Here is a 13,777-nt window from a genome sequence, read left to right as displayed (position 1 = left end):
CATAAACATCTATAATGAGATCTGATACCTTCTTCTGGTGTGCAGGTATACATGCAGACAGAGCATTGCATACATAATAATCCTTTCGTCTGTTTGCTTTTTAATTTTTTATTTTAAAAAAAGTTTTGGATATTTTCTTTATTTACATTTCAAATGTTTTCCCCTTTCTAGGTCTCCCCTTCTGAAACCAACTATCTTAATCCCCCTTCCTCTCCTTTGTGAGGGTGCTTCACCCTCCACTCCTGTGCCTTCCCATCCTGGCATTCCCCTACACTGAAGCATCAGACACCCTCAGACCCCTGGACTCCTCCTCCCACTGATGTCCAACAAGGCCATCCTCTGACACATCTGCAGTGGGAGACATAGGTTCCTCCATGTGTACTCTTTGGTTGATAGTCCAGTCCCCGGGAGCTCCAGGTGGTCTGGCCAGTTGAACTGTTGCTCCCTCCATGGGGCTGCAAATCTCCTCAGCTCCTTCAGTCCCTTCTCCAACTCCTGCATCAGGGACCCCACACTCAGTCCAATGGTTAGCTGTGAGCATCAGCCTCTGTATTTGTCAGGCTCTGGCAGAGCCTCTTAAGAGATAGCTACATCAGGGTCCTGTCAGCAAGCACTTCCCAGCATCTACAATAAAAAAAAAAGTCTGAATTCTTTTTTTTTCTTTTTTCCCAGTGACACATATCTCATACTGCATTGTGCTACAAAAGTGTAATGGTATTTAACATACACAAAACCATCAAAATATATCCATAAAATTAAAAAATTCTAATACAAGGTGCTAGAAAGATGGTTCAGAGATTAAGAACACTGATTGCTCTTCCAGAGGTCCTGAGTTAAATTTCCAGCAGCTATATGGTGGCTCACAATCATCTATAATGGGATCCAATGTCCTCTTCTGGTGGGTCTGATGACAAGGAGAGTGTGCTCACATAAACGAACAAAGAAACAAACAAATAAATAAATCTTTAAAAATTATAATAAATATGATTCCTATAAATTCATAGATATTAAAAAAGCGAATATTTCTACAGTCTCCTTTCTTGATCTGCCACAAACAAAAATAAGTATGAACAAACAACACTTAAATTTCTAGACAAATGATTCATGTATAGTATATAAACATACATATTTTTTACTGTGAATATTTTACCTTGGTGTAAATAGAAAAATTATGCATTAGTTTTCTCATTACAGTGAATAAACATTAGACAAAACAACTTGAAAATGGAAGATTTATTTTTGTCTGTCTGTCTGTCTGTCTGTCTGTCTGTTTTTTTTTTATTTTGCTTCACTGTGAACTTCCAATATTCAGAAGGAGATAAAGTGGCAGAAGCTGGAAGAACCCAATCTCTTTGTTCTTACAAAGATATGAATACTAGTAAGAATCTAGCTTCTACCTTTTTATTCAGTGTAAAGTCTCAACCCACAGATGTCACAACACACATGCAAGATGTATCTTCCTTCATCCATTGAGTGTTCCTCAATATGCTCTCACAGGTATATCCAAGGGCATATTTCCTATGTGACTTTAAGTGCTGCAATAAAGACTCACCATGACAAATACTATGTCAGTTCTAGATTTATTTAGATTAGACAGTATGGTTCCTTATAAATGTATTCTCTAACTAGAGCATTCTGCCCCCTTCTGATATGTGTTTGAATTAACAAAAACTCAACACACTTACATTTCCCCCTCTATTTTCTCCAAGAAAACTTCTTGTCTGACAGCAAAATCAATGTCAGATAATGTATACTTCTCTAAGGTGATCATGCACTGTGGCTGCCATGTAAGAAGAAGGTGCTATCTGTTACACTTAACAGGGAGGGCACTTTTTTTTGTAGCCTTGGAAGATGAAGAATCTATGCAGACAATAAATAGTAGACCTTTCTGTTCCACACTATAGTATGGTACACGATAGTATGGTACTTCTCTGGAAACAAGCAGGGTATTCTTAAGTCCCATTATAAAGGTTAGAGATTAAGTTAGATTTTCTCCTCTGAAATATAATCGTCCTCCTCACCCCTTTAATGGGTTAATGTAGAAAATAGACTTTACAGAAGATGATATTTTGACTGTTATTATAAATAGTGATAAGTCAAAATTGTGCTGGACTTAGAAGACAGCTCAGCAGCTAAGAGAATGTATGGGTCCTACAGACAACCATAGTTATGTTCCCAACACACAAATAGGGAGACTCACAACCTCCTGAAGCCACAGATCCAGAGGCACTGTGCTCACATGGACATACCACAACATACAAAAGCATGCTCATAGTAAAGATAAGATAATCGTTTTAAAAGTTAATTTCTTGAAAAAGTTTTTTCTTACAATATATTTTTCCAGGGTTTTCCCATTATTCAATTTCTCCCAGATGCCTCCCACTTTCCTATATATCAATTTTATGTTCAGTTTATCTGTATATTTAAGAAATCAAAATATATCTTTTTTTAAAACTAAAACTAAAGTAAATTGATTGGTTGTTACTCAAGAATATAATAGTTTTTCTCTGACCCTGAAATCTTGGCATATCTTAACTAAATAATAAGGTAAAACTAGGTGACTTTTCAGAGGTCTTGACATTTGAGCATGTAACTTTTTTATTTTTTGGTGTTTTAAAATGCGACTTTCAGTTCATATAATCAGTTGGCCAAACTCACAAACTGATTCTATATGTTGTACATTAAAAGGTCTTTGTTACAGTCTAAGCCTATATATTTCCAATAGGCGCATTTATTTTAACTATTGGTCCTTGAAAAATATCTGTGTGGAGGTTGGATTTTTTTGATACATGAAACACTGCTGTCTTCATGTATGTTGCCACACTGTGAGTAATCCCAGTGACACACTTCTGCCAGTGTTGACTGATTGTCTCTATTATTTGAGTGGAGAAACCTTGCAACTGTAAGCTGATACAGCATTTTTGTCCCATAAGTTCTTTATCTTAAATATTATATCAGAACAAAAGGAAAATGTAATGAATAAATGATTGTAGAAAAGATGACAAATAAAAATCATTTACAATGAATTTTCTATATCTTGAAGACAAGACAATAGATGCCTCGTGACCACCTTACACATGATTATGGCTCAATATTTATAATATAAATATGCTGACTTTGAACTAAAATCTCAAGCTCAGATTTCTTTCATATACTCCTAAAACTGGCAATCCTCATTCCACTGTTTTTTGAGTGTGAGTCAAAAATGACTTCAGGAAAATAAATTCATTATACTCATTCAAGAGAAAACAGCAAAGGCAAAAACTAATTTGTTCTATCACATATTTAGTTACTAGTATTAAGGATCACATAAATCTTGAAACTTACTAGATCTAGCCACTATTCATCTAGACCATCAAAGGATTCTTCTACATCTACTTTTTGCTTTGAAATACTATCCAAAGCAATATACTGCCTGACAAAAAATTTAGAAAATATTAAAAAGATTACTTAGAAGGCAATATAGTTCATGGCAAATTATTGTTGAAAGTTTCATACTAGGTTAATTTTATAATAGAATTGTCACAATATATAATATTAACCTTTTATATGTATTAATGTCATTCTTCTTCATGTAGTTTAGTGGGTTTTTAATTTGGGATGAAGATAAACTAAGATACAATATTTTCATTAAGATGGTGAGATCCTGACTTTAGTTCCTACAACCACCAAAAGTAAAAGAAAATTGTGTACATTATTATTAAATTCCTTCCTGATAATAAACTTTCACAGAAAAAAAAACTATATTTAGAAAATTTATTAGTGTGCATTTTTTTATTTTACTTTTTGAAAATAGCTTTTTTCCCCCTCACATAATATGCCCTGATACAGTTTCCCCTTCCTTTAGTCTTCCTAGCTCTTATACATTTTCACTCCCAACCAGATCCATTCCCCTTCTGTATTTCATTAGGAAACAGACATCTAAAGGGTAGTAATAAAACAAAACATAACATAATAAAATAAATTAAAAAAAGATAAAATCAAAATGAAGACATCAGTACTGGGAAAACATACAAACATAAGAAAAAGAGCCTAAGAAAAGGTACAAGAATTAGAGACTTACTTGTTTCCATACTTAGTAATCCCATAAACACACTAAACCATAATACATACACATAGGGCCTGGTGCAGCCCTTGTGCATGTTTTTTCAATCAATATCTCTTTATTTGAGCTGTGATCTTGTTGATCTTATTGACATCCTGTTTTTCTGCCCTATTTCCTCTAGCTCTACACTCTTTCTGCTTCTTCTTCCATAGGGTGCGATGAACCTTGAAAGAGGGATTTTATGAAGGCATCCCATTCAGGCCTGAATGTTACAAAGCCTCTCATTCTTTGCATAATGTCTGGCTGTGAGTTTCAGTATTTGTTCCCCACTGATGCAGGAGGATGCTTCTCTGATGATGGCTGAATAAGGAAATGATCTATGACTTTAGCACAATGTCAATAGGAGTCATTTATTGCTACAATTTGCATATATTTGTTAGGGACAAGCAGTATTCTGTTTTAACCTAGGTTCCTATCTACTCTCCTAGATTTGGCCATCCCAGCAACTAGAGTTCCATTAGTGGGGTGAGCTCTAAGTCAAATCAGATATTGGTTGTTTACTCACACAAGCTTTCGACAACCATTGCTCCAGCATATCTTGAAGGCTGAAGTGTAGATCAAAGAGTTTATATCATTATTGGTGTTCTCAATTCTCTTTTGGTAGCATGCGGAAGAACTTCCTGTACCAAAGATGACAGCCTATAGTAGTGAAGCCTCTTCTGGAGCCACCATCTCAACTTCTTCCTGTACAATCAATTGTGTAAGGATTGTCTTCAGCAAAAATGTTTTCCTGACAGTTTACACAGACAACCTTTAGTTTGGGCAACAGCTTGCATTATGTGGAAATTCACGTTGAGAACATATTGGCCAACAACTCAATTAGATGTAACCCAATCCTTGTATAAGAATCTTATTTGGTGATAAGAGATGGCCCGTTGGAATTCTGCCTTTTGCTTTATTTTGTGATTACATTTAGATCAACTTCATATATGTGTATATTTTAGGCATCTCCAAAACATTAGACTTCCATATTACATATCAAATAGTGCTTCATCTTAGACATTTTATTCCCTCCCTCATCCCATTTGAACCTCTCATAATGACACACATCCATCCACAACTATCTATTCTATTTTTAGTTCCTAACTAGGTCTATCTGCCCCCTTTAGTCTCTCACTTTATAAGTAACTTCTGTGATTCTATAGACTGTAGTAGATAATTTACCATTGACTTAACTATTAATATCCACATAAGCAAATACAAACCTTATTTTCTCTTTCTGGGTGTATGATACTTAACTCAGGATATTTTTTCTAGTTCCATCCACTTATATACAAATTTTGTGATTTTATTTTTTAACAGGTTAATAAAACTCCATTGTGTAAGTGTAACACATTTTTCTTTATTTATTCTCCCATTAAAGGACATATAGTTTGTTTCCAATCTCTGAATACTATGAATTCAGCATCAATGAAAATATTTGAAAAGAGTGTCTCTGTGGTAGGATGAAGTGACCTTTGTGTATATAATCAAGAATTGTCACACTGATTTACGTAGGGGATGGGCAATTTTGCAGACTCACCATCAATGGATGAGTGTTCCCATTGCTCCACATCATTGACAGTGTAAGCTGTTGCTTGTTCCTTGATTGTAGGCAATATGATGAGTGTACATGTCATCTCTGGGTGATTTGAGGATAAGGATGTTTATGTGTAGGTGTCTGCATATGGATTCCTTGTGTTTTTTCTTTTCTGTTTTTAACTCTGGGTCATTTAACTTTTGGTTTGTCTACGTGTTTCTTTTCTAAAAAAGAGAAAGAAGTAGACGAGTTGATTGGGAAATGAGAGAGGACCTGGGAGGATATAAGGAAATCATAATCAGAATACACTGCATAAAAATGTTTTCAATAAAAATAAATTATAAACTGTGCAAAGAAAACACAGCATCTGCTCAGTGAACTTGATGAATATGTTCCTGATGAACTGGCTTCCAGTGACACTGAAATGTAGAGCAGAAAGTTTGCAGTAGAAACGGGGATAAGTTTGTGAACTTGAAAGTTGCAATGAGGCTTTGTGAAGTATTGTCTTAGTGTAGTATGAAATGCATACTCTCCCTGTGAGTGCACCATGTGCTGTTTCCCTAGCAACAAGGAAAGTTAAGAATCCTATGATTCATGATTCATAAAGAGCTAAAGAATTTTTCATATGACACAATGTCCTTTATTTCTTGGGGTTTTCAGGTTTTCATTGTTGTTGTAAATGACATAGATATAGAAAATACACAAACAGTTTTTTAAAAAACTTAATAAAACTAAAACTGGTGAAGGGAAGTATGAAAATATTACCTAATATTTTTGAGGCCCTGTGTTCAATCCCTAGTCCTAACACACTCACACACAGAAACACACACACACACCACATACACAGAGAGAAAGAGAGAGAAAGAAAGAGAGAGAGAGACAGAGAGAGAGAGAGAAAGAGACAGACACAGAGAGAGGGAGGGAGGGAAAAAGGAAGGGAGGAAGGGAGGGAGGGGGAGATGGAGAAAAACTGGGAGAGGGAGTGGGAGAGAGAGATTAGCTAAACAACCTGGTAAATATGGAGAGCAAAAATATGAGAAACTTGAATTCTCATATGCCTGTAAGTAAAGTCTTTCATTATCTATTTAAGTGAATTCCTATAATACGATATTTTTAAAATTTATTTATTTATTATCAGTCTATTTAATTATTTATTCACATCCAAAATGCTGACCCCTCCTGGTCTCCGTTTCTGATGGTCTTTCTCATCATTCCCTTCCCCTTATTCTCTGTATGGGTAGGGACCCACTTGGGTATCCCTCTATCCTGACGCATCAAATCTCTACAGGATTAGGTGTATCCTCTCCCACTAAGATTAAACAAGGCAGCCAAATGCTACACATACCCCAGCAACCTCAATCCAGGCCATGTATGTTTTATGGTTGGTGGCTCAGTCTCTAAGACGTTCCAGGGGGCCAGATTAATTGACACTGTTGGTTTTCCTATGAGGTTCCTATATAGCATATTTTGACCACAGAACATCAGAAAATAAAACATTGTCACAGCCAATTACTAACTTCAGCCTCACTATTAAGAAATTTCAGAAGTTTTCAATATTTGGAATAATCAAGACTATAGCGTTGGACACACATACCACCCTAGAAAAATATGATATTGATAAAAAAATTTGAAGAAAAAATATAGATAAGAGTATTCTACACATTTCTGTAAGACATCTTTTGAAAGTCATATTTCCCACAACTATAGAGGTATCTTTTCCCCGTGAATTTATAACTGTAGTGCTCTAAAGTTGTAAAGTATATTCACCACTGATAATCATAAGTTTTATTCCTGTGTTGTACCATGTGTCTAAACACTGAATCTTTATTGGATCAGCATATAAAGAAAATATGATAACAATTTATTTGTATTCAAATGTCAGTTTTTAAAACTTATATTTGTGTGTTCTGTAAGAGTATTAGCAGATGATTATGATAAATAAGATCTAGATCATGAGTAGTAGCTAATGTGACAGTCACATTTATTTCTTTATACTCTGCTAGAATTTATTAAAGCAAGTGTTTAAATATCAATAAGTATTCAAATATCAACAGACTAAATAATATTCCTTTAAAGTATTATGATTTTATAATTTCCAAAATAAAAACTAAAAAATTTATTAAGGGTTTGAGAGGTGGCCCAGCAGTGAAGAACCCTGGCTACTCTTCAGAGGATGCAGGCTTCATTTCCAGAACACACATGGTAGCTAACAGCCATCTTTAACTTCACTTCTGAGAGATAACTCTTTGAGAACTTGGCAGGCCCATCATACACAGGCATACCTGCAAGCAAAACAACCAAACATATAAAATAAGACAAAACAAAATATACGAAATAGAATATTTAGAAGATATTAAATGAGAACTAGCCAACATAGTCATAGTCAAACAACCAAACTTTTCTCTTTCACTGTATGCAAGATAAAAGAAAGCAATTGCATGAAGTGTTGGGATAAAATAGCTATGAACAATTGGTGATGATCATCAAATATGGAACAGAAAATATTAACCTGAAAAATACAAGCTGAAAAATATATATTTCTGTTATGTGACACTTTAATATAGTAAATATATTGTTGCTTGTTAACTAATAAAGGAAATTCATTTTCTCTAAATCTACTATTATGTTTTTCCACTGAATGATTCCCTAAATAGATTTCTTAATGAAATTATCATAACATCATGCTCCATTTAAAACTTAAAATACACATGTGAATTAGCTTCACAACGCATGCTGTTCATTCTGAAACTGAAACCACTGCCTTATAGATACACATCTCCATTGATGCATTATCTCCCCAAGGGTAATGTCTCTTGCAATCTATTGCACTATGGTAATAATAAGTGACACTCATCAGTGTCTCATTCTGTGAGTATCTACTGGAGAAAACTTTAGGATCATTATCAGAAAATAACAGTATGGTACAGACAATTTCACGTTTGATATTAACACTAAGTAAAGTTTGCCAATGTAAGCTAACTGTTCATAATCAGCATCATCATTTGTTGTTTTTTCAAACTAAGGGAGCTAATTGATACCTTGTGCCCAAGCCATTAATGATGGGAAATATTGAATGATTTTGGAAAAGTTTTCTTCTAACTCTTAAACACTCATTGTTCTTCCCTTCTACCCTTAGTATTGTTGCAGACAATCTGATATAAAATATGAGGCATATGTATTCATGTTTCAAAAGACACAGTTACTGAGCAACTTAAAAGCCATTAGATGGTATATTCTGTAGCCTTTTAAGAAGTTGGCACAACATTTTACATTTCACATTTCACACTGCCTCCATGTTTTATTTTATTTATTTCACTCTCATATATAAATTCACCACCACAGTTTCCTTCCTCCTCTCTTCCCAATTTCACTCATCACCCTTTTCTCCCAGATCTACTCCTCCTCCTCCTTCATTTCTCTTCAAAAAAGAGGAGGCCTCCCAAGGATATCAACAGAACACAGCATAAAAAGTTACAATAAGACTAAGCATGAACACCCATATCAACAATGGATGAGGCAAACAATGTAGGAGGCAAAGGGTCTGAAAGGAACACAAAGAAGTCAGAGTTAGCCCTCTCTCTCTCTCTGTTGAGAGTCCCACAATTATACTCAACTATTAAATTATAACATGTATTCAGTGGCCCTATATTAGACCCGTCAAGGCACCCAGATTGTTCCTTCAGTCTCTGTAAATCTCTATTAGCCATATATAGTTGATTCAGTGGGCAATCATCTTGTGTTATCCTCCATTCCTCTAGCTCCTAAAGTCTTTCCTCACCCTCTTCCAAATGACTCATTACCTCTACCTAATGTTTGGCTGTGGTTCTCTGCATCTGCTCCTATAAAGTGTTAGATGAAACTTCTCTAATAAAATTTATGTTAGGCTACGGTCTATGAATATAGTAGAATATTATTAGGAATCATTGCATTTATTTTTTTACAATTCCTGTTTGGTTCTATCCTAGGTCTCTAGGCTATCCTGCTTCTGATTCCAGGTCCTCTAGACTGTCATGTTTGGATTCACTCTCATGGCATAGAGTTCAAGTCAGATCAGTTAGTTGTTGGCTACTCCCACAAGTTCTGCAGCTTATTTACCCAAGCAATTCTAGTAGGTAAGACAAATTGTAGGTCAAAAATTTTGTGTCTGGGTTTGTGTCCCAGTCCCTTCATGGAAAGACTTGCCTGGATACAGAAGAAGGGTTGTTCAGGTTCCATAGCCCCATTACCAAGAGTATTAGCTAAGGTCACTCTCATAGATGCCAGGTAGTTTCCATTACACAAGGTTTCTACTTCATTAACTTAATGCCCTGCCCCCAATTCCTATAATCTCTAAAGCTTAAATCACATATTGAACCTCACAGATTAATGGGAAACTTTTATTTCCTTACTCTCACCAATGGACAAAACATTCAGAAAGAAACTAAATAGAACTAATGGAGCCAATAGATGTTATGCAACAAATGGGACTAACAAATATCCGTAAAACATTTGACACCAACATGAAAGAAGACATCTTTTTCTCAGCACCTTTGAGAACCTTCTTCAAAATTGACTACATACTTGGTCAGAAAGCAATTCTGAACTGATACATGAAAATTGAAATAATCTCCATTATCTTATTAGATAACCATTAATTAAAGCTCAATTTCAACAAAAAAGAAACAACAAAAAGCCTACAAACTCGTGAAAACTAAAAAACTCTCTACTGAATAATTCTGAGCCAAGACAGAAATGAAGAAAGGCATTAAAGAATTTCTAGTTCCATCCATTTACCTAAGAATTTCTTGAATTCATTGTTTTTAATAGCTGAGTAATAATCCATTGTATAAATGTACCACATTTTTTGTATCCATTCCTTTGTTCAAGGACATCTGGGACTAGAAAATATCATCCTGAGTGAGGTAACCAAATCACAAAAGAACATACATGTTATTCACTCACTGATAATTGGATATTAGTCCACAAGCTCACAGACCACATGAAGTTCATGAAGAAGGAAGATCAAGTGTGGGCGCTTCGGTCCTTCTTTTTTTTTTTCTTTATAAGATTTATTTGTTTCATGTAAGTACACTGTCACTGTCTTCAGACACACCAGAAGAAGGCAGCAGTTTCCATTACAGATGGTTGTGAGCCACCATGTGGTTGCTGGGAATTGAACTCAGGACCTTTGGAAGAGCAGTCAGTACTCTTAACCACTGAGCCATCTCTCCAGCCCACGCTTCGGTCCTTCTTAGAAGGAGTAACAAAATACTCAAAGGAGCAAATATAGAGACAAAGTGTGGGACAGAAACTGAAGGAGGTGCCATCTAGAGACCATTCCACCTGAGTATCCATCCCATGTGCGGTCACCAAAGGTAGATGCTGATGTGGATGTCAGGAAGTGCATGCTGACAGGAGCCTGACATAGCTGTCTCCTTAGAGGTCTGCAAGAGTCTGACATAGTCAGAGGCAGATGCTCACAGCTAACCATTGAACTGATCATGGTGTTCCCAATGGAGGGGTCAGAGAGAAGGAGCTGAAGGAGTAGAAAGAGTTTGCGGCAGATGAGAAGAGCAACATACCAACCAACCAGAGCTCCCAGGGTCTAAACCACCAGACTGAGAGTACATAGGGAGGGACCCATGGCTCCACCTGTATATGTAGGGGAGGATGGACTTGCTGGGCATAGGTGGGAGAAGACATCCTTGGTCTCATGAAGGCTGGATGATGAGTGTGGGAGAATTCGAGGGTGGGGAGGTGGGAGTGGGGGATAGATGAGGGCACATCCTAATAGAGGCAGGAGGACTGGGCATGGGATGGGGGATTCCTGGACATGAGGGAAATGGGGTAAGGGAATGGCATCTGGAGTGTAGTTAGAATATCCAATAAATAAAGAAAAAGAAAAAAGAAAAGAAAAACTTGTAAAACAGATTTGTTGAGAGGAGAGATGAAAGTGAAAGACATAATTAAAACAAAATGGATAAGAAAAAAAAAAGCCCAGATAAAAGAAAATAATGAATTAAAGAAAGTGAAAAAGAACTGGAAAAGGAGGGGAGGACATTCAGAAAATAGAAATTAGTGCTTTTCATTATATAAGATGAATGGAAACAGGATGGTCTTCAGAGAACTTAGAGGGAAGGTTCAGGACCACACAGCCAAGAGGAACAGAAACATCTGTAAGACTCAAAATGGCCAGGTCTTGTGCTTTCCTAATGGTCTTGGTGGTGATGACCTACTGGTCAACCTGTTCTCTAGGATGTGACCTGCCTCAGACTCACAACCTCAGGAACAAGACAGCCTTGACACTCCTGGCACAAATGAAAAGATTCTCCCCTGTCTCTTGCCTGAAGGACAGAAAGGACTTTGGATTCCCCTTAAAGAAGGTAGATGCCCAGCAGATTCAGAATGCTCAAGCCATCCCTGTCCTAAGTGAGCTGACCCAGCAGATCTTGAACATCTTCACATCAAAGGACTCATCTGTTGCTTGGGATATACTCCTAGACTCATTCTGCACTGGCCTCCATCAGCAGCTCAATGACTTGCAAGCCTGTCTGATGCAGCAGGTCTCCCCTGACCCCGGAAGACTCCCTGCTTCCTGGGAAGAAATACTTCCACAGGATCACTGTGTACCTGAGAGAGAAGGAACACAGCCCCTGTGCCTGGGAGGTGGTCAGAGCAGAAGTCTGAAAATCCCTGTCTTTCTCAGCCAAGTTGCTGGCAAGAATGAGTGAAGGGAAGGAGTGAGTCCTGAAACAAAGTGGAGAGGACTCTCCAGGACCAGAACACTGCATCTCACATTATAAGCTCTCCTTTAAAAACTCTCATTTATTTTGGTATGAATACAATCAACCTGACTAGATGTTACCTAAGAAGTGAACAAATTTTGTTTATATGTAAAAAGCACTTTTCTCTGCATGTATTTGGTCATATCTACCAATTTATCTATCTATACATCTACATTTATATTACTATTAATATATTTTAAGTTATTTTTCAGTCCATTTTCTTTAATATCTCAAACTACCATATGTAATGAAATTGTTTTATATTCAAAAAAGACTTCCTCGAATTCAATGAAAATGAATACACAGCATACCTAAATTTATGGGACACAATAAAATCAGTGCTAAGAGGAAAGTTCATAGAACTGATTGCCTTTATGAAGAGATTGCAGGTATCTTATACTAGCAAGTTAACTGGAAAAAGTTCTAGAACAAAAGGAAGCAAACATACACAAAAATGGTATATGACAGGAAATGATCAAGCTAAGGACTAAAGTCAATAAAATATAAATAAGAGAACCTCAGAAAGAAAAATGAAACAAAGAGTTGTTTTTTCTTTTTTTGAGAAAATCTACAAGATAGATAAACTTATTTAAACTGATTAAAATACAGAAAAAGAATTTTCAAATTAACAAAATTAGAAACAAAAAGAGATAGTAAGGGAATCATTAGATCATACTTTAAAAATATTTAGTCCACAAAAAAACGGTAATCTAAAAGAAGTTGACAATTTTCTTAATAGACACCACTTATCAAAGTTAAATCAAGACCAAACAGACCTATAACCCCTAAGGAAATAGAAGAAACCATTGAAAGTCTCCCAACAAAAAAGCCCAGGGACAGATGGTTTCAACACAGAATTCTACCACACTTTTTTTAAAAAATCAAATCATAATTTTTACTTATTCACACAGGGGTTATAAACATAAAAAGGCAGTACGTGGGGAAGGGGATGACACCAGAGTGTGGGTGTTCAGGGGGAGTACAGACATCTTTCAGAACATGATATTGGCTGGGTGAAGGTTCAGGGAAGAGGTCACTATGAATCTGCCTATGATTCACTTGTCCTTATCTAAATTGGTATTATTCCCAAAGCCTACCTATTTACAAGGTCTATGACTACTCAGGCTGGTAAATTTTCACAAAAGCTGCCTGTTTACAATAGCTTATAGCCATCTGTTTCAATGTTTCTCCACAGAGACCCAAGACTTGGTGTTAGTATACATGCATGACAGGCCTATTGCTGATTTTAGGCCTATGGCTGATTTTAAGCCTTCAGTGTATAAGTGGGGCTGCCCCTGATATCTCCTCTCTTCTCTAAGTATAGAAGGGCTGTGGCGATTCTAATCTTGTGAAGGTAGGGATAGAGGCCTGACCTCCAGTAATTGAAGG

The 13,777-nt window shown here is 36.3% G+C and overlaps 1 pseudogene; it reads left to right on the top strand.

The window, feature by feature from the left end:
- The first annotated feature begins 11,791 nt into the window (after window positions 1-11,791).
- On the top strand, window positions 11,792-12,347 carry LOC114618393 (annotated as a pseudogene).
- Window positions 12,348-13,777: the final 1,430 nt, after the last annotated feature.

Source organism: Grammomys surdaster, unplaced genomic scaffold, assembly GCF_004785775.1.
Source record: "Grammomys surdaster isolate TR1022 unplaced genomic scaffold, NIH_TR_1.0 62, whole genome shotgun sequence".
Lineage (NCBI taxonomy): Eukaryota > Metazoa > Chordata > Mammalia > Rodentia > Muridae > Grammomys > Grammomys surdaster.
The sequence above is the reverse complement of the archived record's forward strand: the minus strand, read 5'-3'. Positions and strand labels throughout refer to the sequence as shown.